This window comes from Vombatus ursinus, unplaced genomic scaffold, assembly GCF_900497805.2.
Source record: "Vombatus ursinus unplaced genomic scaffold, bare-nosed wombat genome assembly UNPS02009205.1, whole genome shotgun sequence".
Taxonomy (NCBI): domain Eukaryota; kingdom Metazoa; phylum Chordata; class Mammalia; order Diprotodontia; family Vombatidae; genus Vombatus; species Vombatus ursinus.
In genome coordinates, this window is record NW_020948983.1 from 25,294,253 (window position 1) to 25,301,120 (window position 6,868).

Here is a 6,868-nt window from a genome sequence, read left to right on the forward strand (position 1 = left end):
GAGGATTGAATAATTCAGTCACTTTTCTTACTGCTACTCTTAGATACAGGATTAAATAAAAGAAGTTGGGGCAGAAAAGGAGAGGTTTTTAATTAACCACTTGAGAGAGGAAAAGTTGGGGAGACAGAAAACTAAAGAAAGAGAGAGGAGGAAAAGAAATAAAAAATATAAAGTAAACCTCCCTAAACTAGAGAAAGAGATGATAAATAGGGACAGTGAGAGAAGAAAGAAAGAAGAGAGTCTATGGCAATATCAAAGATGCTTGAGTAAAATTAAGCATAGGGACAAAATATCAACTTAAAAGGGAAGGGAAAAAATTTAAATCAAAAAGAGAAAAATAAAACTAATTCATAAATTTAAATGTGAATGGATTAAATAATCTAAGAAAATGAAAGAGAAAGGCAGAATGGATAAGAAAGCAAAAAATGCACAATCTGATGCTTATAAGAAACAGATCTAAAATTTTAAGACATATAGAGAATAAAAATTATGGACTGGAACAAAAATTTATTATTCTGGTGTTCCCAAAATCAGGAGTTACAATTCACAATATTAATAGAGATAACCAAGGAAATTATATTATGCTTAAAGGAACAATATACAACAAATCCATGTCAATATTAAACATATTGCATCAAATGGCATAGTATCTAAATTAATAAAGAAAAAAATAAGCTACAAAAAGACATAGTAACATAAAAATAGGAGACTTTACATTCTTCTTTAAGAGTTATACAAATCTAACAGTAAAAGAAACAAAAGGTAAAATATGGAACTAAACAAACTGTCATAAATTTTAGAGCTAAAAGATAAATGGAGACTTCTGAATGGGATGACTTAAGAATACACATATACCACAGCATCACATAGCACTTTTATAAAAATAGATCCTGTACTAGGCAAAGAGAAGTTGCAAATAAATATTTTTTAAACAAAAACACTAAGCATATCTTTTATAGAACACAATGAAATAAAAATAGTAATCAATTCAGGGAGCATAAGCAAAAGACACAGTTCTAAATATAGATAATAATGAAATCCTAAATAATGAATGGGTCAAAGAACAAATCATAGAAACAATAATTTTGTGGAAAACAACAATAATAATAATAATGAGACAGCAAAACAAAATTTCTCAGATGTAGCTAAAGTGGCATTCAAAGGAAAAATTAGATTTCTAAAATCATACATTAACAAAATAGAAGACAGGATTCATGAAATGAATAAGCATCTTTTCCATTAGAAACTCTCCCCCCCAAAAAATCAAATAAGCACAGAGAGAAAATCTTGAAAATTAGAGAAACAGGTAAATTCTGAACTAAAAAAGGTTAAAGTACTGATAAAGAAAACTAAAAACTCCTTCTTTGAAAAGACTAAAGACTTTTGAAAATAATGTTTTTTCAAGCTGGTTAAAAAGATGAGGGTGGAAAATAAAATTAACAAAATAAGAAATGAACAAGGCAAAAATATAAAACCCAGAAGAAATAAAAAGAATTATCAGAATTTATTATACTTATATGACAACAAAACTGAGACCTCAAAAGAAATAAATACTTACCTATAAAAATATAAAATGTCCAAATTAACAGAATAACAAATAATCTAAGGTGAATATAGCTTACTTCAAAACTTCAAAGATCTAAAATTTCATTGTGTTGGGATACTAACTTCACTAATTCTGATCTGTTATAACCAAATAAATTCATCACTTCCTACAAATGAGCCTCTTCATGTTTATCTAGACCACTCCTCAGATAATTTTGCCAGGCCTATACTGCATTCAAAGTTTTTCCTGTCTGCAAGATCCTATCAGGTCTTCAATTTTGAAAGAATAGTTTTAAGAACCTAGGGTCTTAATGGCACAGTAGGATATCAGAGAAAAACTTTAATGGAGCATTAAAGATGGATATTTTTTTCTTTTTTATGGTACCTGCTAAAAATATTTTAGATCAAGGGTCTAATTTATTATGTTTTTTGAGTCGTAGACCCCCTTTGGTAGTGAATCCTATGAACTCCTTCCTAGAATAGTTTTTAAATGAATAAAATAAAATCCCTAAGATTACAAAGAGAACAAATAATATTGAAACACAATTATCAAGATATTAAAAGTTTGTGGACCCTAGATTAAGAACTTCTGCTTTAGAGATTTCCTAAATCACAGTTATTGGGGTCTTTGTCATGGGTAAGACGATGTTATAAAAATACCCTCTTTAACTGACCACATTAAAAATTCTTTTAAAAAAGGGGCAGCTAGTTGTAAAAATTCTTTCCCAATTTTCTGTTTTCCTTCTAATCTTGGTTGCATTCACTTTGTGCAAAAACTTTTCAATTTAATATAATCAAAGTTATCCATTTTGCATTTTTGTAATGTTCCTGTTTGGTCATGAATTCTGTTCTCCATAAATCTGATAGGTAAAGTATTCCTTGCTCTCCCAGTATGCTTATAGTATCAGCCTTTATATCTAAATCATGAACATATTTTGACTTTATTTTGGTATATGGTGTGAGATTTTGGTCTACACCTAGTTTCTGCCATACTCTTTTCCAGTTTTCCCAACAGTTTTTGTCAAAGAGTGAGTTCTTATCCCAGAAGGTGGGGTCTTTGGGTTTATCAAATAGTAGATTACTATAGTCATTGACTACTGTGTCTTGCATGTCTAACCTATTCCACTTCTCCACCACTCTATTTCTTAGCCAGTACTGAGCAGTTTTGATGATTACTACTTTATAATACAATTTAAGATCTGGAATGGCTAGGCCACCTTCCCTTGCGTTTTTTTCATTAGTTCCCTTGATATTCTGAACTTTTTGTTATTCCAAATGAATCTTGTTATTATTTTTTCTAGCTCTATAAAATAGTTTTTTGGTAGTTTGATTGGTATGGCACTGCATAAGTAAATTAGCTTAGGTAGAATTGTCATTTTTATTATATTAGCTTGGCCTACCCATGAGCAATTGGTGTTTTTCCAATTATTTAGATCTGACTTTATTTGTGTGAAAAGTGTTTTGTAATTGTGTTCATATAGTTCCTGAGTTTATTTCCGTAGGTAGATTCCTAAATATTTTATAATGTCCACAGTAAGTTTAAATAGAATTTCTCTTTCTATCTTTTATTGTTGGGTTTTGTTGGTAATATATAGAAATGTTAATGATTTGTGTGAGTTTCTTTTGTAGCCTGCAACTTTGCTAAAGTTTTTTATTATTTCAAGTAGTTTTTATTTGATTCTCTAGGATTCTCTAACTATATCATCATATCATCTGCAAAAAGTGATAGCTTTGTTTCTTCTTTGCCTATTCTAATACCTTCAATTTCTTTTTCTTCTCTTATTGCTAAAGCTAATGTTTCCAGCACAATATTGAACAACAATGGTGATAATGGACATCCTTGGTTCCCCCTCAATCTTATTGGAAATGCTTCTAGCTTGTCCTCATTACATATAATTTTTGCTGAAGATTTTAGGTAGATGCTACTTATTATTTTAAGGAAGACTCCATTTATTCCTATGTTCTCTAATGTTTTTAATAGGAATGGGTGTTGTATTTTGTCAAAGGTTTTTCCTGCATCTATTGAGATGATCATGTGATTTCTGTTAGTTTTGTTGTTGATATGATCGATTATGCTGATAGTTTTCCTAATATTTATACCATTCCTTATATAAATCCTACCTGGTCATAGTGTATTATTCTTGTGATAAGTTGCTGTAATCTATTTGCTGATATTTTATTTGAAATTTTTGCATCTACATTCATTAGGGAAATTGGTTTATAATTTTCTTTGTCTGTTTTGACTCTTCCTGGTTTAGGTATCAGCACCATATTTGTATCATAAAAAGAATTTGGTGAGACTCCATCACCTATTTTCCCAAATAGTTTATATAGTATTGGAATTAATTGTTCTTTAAATGTTTGATAGAATTCGCTTGTAAATCCATCTGGGCCTCATTTCTAAAATATGCAGAGAATTAAGTCAAATTTATAAGAATACAAGTCAATCTCCAATTGATAAATGGTCAAAGGATATGAACAGGCAGTTTTCAGATGAAGAAATTAAAGCCATCTATAGTCATATGAAAAATGCTCTAAATCACTATTGATTAGAGAAATGCAAATGAAAGCAATTCTGAGGTACCACATTACATCTATCAGATTGGCCAACATGACAAAACAGGAAAATGATGAATGTTGGAGAAGATATGGGAAAACTGGAATACTAATGCATTGTTGGTAGAGTTGTGAAATGATCCAACCATTTTGGAGAGCAGTTTGGAACTATGCCCAAAGGGCTATAAAAATGTGCATACCGTTTGACCCAGCAATAGCACTTCTAGGGATATACCCCAAAGAGATCTTACAAATGGGAAAAGGACCCACATGTACAAAAATATTCATAGCAGCTCTTTTTGTGATGGCAAAGAATTGGAAATTGAGAGGATGCCCATTAATTGGAGAATGGCTGAATAAGTTGTGGTATATGAATGTAATGGAATACTATTGTGCTACAAGAAATGATGAGCAGGCAGACTTTGGAAAAACCTGGAAAGATTTGTATGGTCTGATGCTGAGTGAAGAGCAGAACCAGGAGAATGGTGTACACAGTAACAGCTACATTGTGTGATGACTAATATTGATAGACTTAGCCCTTCTCAGCAATTCAAGGATCTAAGACATCTCCAAAGGCCTCATGATGGAAAATGCTATTCACATCCAAAGAACCATGGAGTTTGAATACAGATCGAAGCATGCTATTTGCTGTTTTTTTTCTTCTGTTTTGTTTTGTTTCCTCTTTCTGGTGGTTCCTCCTATTGGTTCTAATTCCTACTTACAACATCACTAACGTGAAAATATGTTTAATAGGAATGTATATGCATAGCCTATATCAGATTGCACACTGTTTTGAGGAGGGAGGTGGGAAGGGAGGAGGGGAAAAAATTAAAACTCAAAACTTTACGGAAGTGATTGGTGATAAATCAAAGTAAATTAATAATGAAAAAGGGGGGCAGCTAGATGGTGCAGTGGATAGAGCTCTGGCCTTGGAGTCAGAAGGACCTGAGTTCAAATCCAGCTTCAGACACAGGTAAATTATCTTACATAAAAGAGGCTAGAAAAAGCTTTTGCGGTGGAGGGGAAGAAGGGATAGGTGAGGGGGAGTGAGTGAACCTTACTCTTATCAGAATTGGTTCAAAGAGGGGATAACATACACACTCAATTGGTTAGAGAAGTCTATCTTACTTACCCTAAAGGATAGTAGAAAGGAAAGGGAATAAGAGAATGGGGGGGGGGGATAAAAGAAAGGGCAGATTGGGGAGGGGGAGGGAGTCAGAAGCAAACTTGAGAAGAGACAGGGTGAGAGAGAGAGAATAGAAATAAACGAGGGTACGAGGGATAAGATGGAGGGAAATACGGTTAGCAATAGTAACTGTGAAAAAAAAATTTGAAGCAAGTTTCTCTGATAAAGTCTTCATTTCTCAAACATATAGAGAACTGAGTCAAATTTATAAAAATAAGAGCCATTCCCCAATTGATAAATGATCAAAAGATATGATCAGTTTTCAGATAAAGTAATCGAAGCTATCTGTAGCCATATGAAGAGATACTCTAACTCACTATTGATTGGAGAAATGCAAATTAAAATAATTCTGAGGTACTACGTTATACCTATTAGATTGGCTAATAGGACAGAACAGTAAATGACAAATGTTGGAGAGAATATGGGAAAAACGAGACTTTAATGCATTGTTGGTGGAGTTACAAACTGATTCAAACATTCTGTAGAGCAATTTGGAACTATGCCCAAAAGGCTATAAAACCATGCGTACCCTTTGATCTAGCAATACCACTACTAGATCTATATCCTAAAAGAAATTTTAAAAAAAGGAAAAGGACCTATATGTACAAAAATATTTATTGCTACTCTTGTCTGGAGGTTAAGAATTAGAAGCTGAGGGAATACCCATCAGTTGGGGAATGGCTAAAGAAGAGCAGGATGCTCTCAGAAAAACCTGCAAAGACTTGCATGGGCTGATGCAAAGTGAAATGCACTGTGTACAAAGTAACGGCAATATTGTAAGATGATCAGCTATGAATCACTTGGCTACTCTCAGCAATACAATGATCCAAGACAACTCTGAAGGATTTAGGATGAAAAATGCTCTCCACGACCATAGAAAGAACTGTTAGTGTCTGAGTACAGAATGAAGCGTGTTGTTTTTACTTTATTTTTCCTGAGTTTTTTTCTGTTTTCTTTTATAACATGACTATGAAAATGCTTGACTATACACATATAACCTATGTGGACGTGTTTGCCTTCTCAATGGGGGGAGGAAAGGAGAGAATTTGGAACTCAAAGTTTTAAAAATAAATGTTTAAAATTGTTTTTACATGTAACTGGGGGAAAATAAAATACTAAATAAAAGCTTAAAAAGAAAGAAAAAAGTTCTGATTCTAATAGAATTCATTTTTAGGATTAAGAGATTTAAAATTTTAAATATTGACATCTTGTGGTTGTTTGAGAGAACTACAAGATCAAATTAGTCAACGGGGAAATTCCAAGCTTTTTTAAGGTGATTTTAAAACTAAGCAGGATTTTGGAATTTAGGTGGGAAGAGGATTAAATTATTTTTGGCCCCCTCCTCCCTACTTCCCTACCTCCTCTCCTCTAGTGCAATGAGAAGCTGCACGGGGTATCATGTGTGAGATCAATAAAAGGAGGCTGGAAGCAAAGGAGCAGTAAGGAGTCACATGGTGGGGAAAGACAATGCTGGGAGGAAAAGCGAGAGGACCTGAGGTTGATACTCAGCCTCTAAATACAAATACATCCTCTCACACACACACCACCACCCAGCGCCGCTACCACCATCCATCAGTCGAA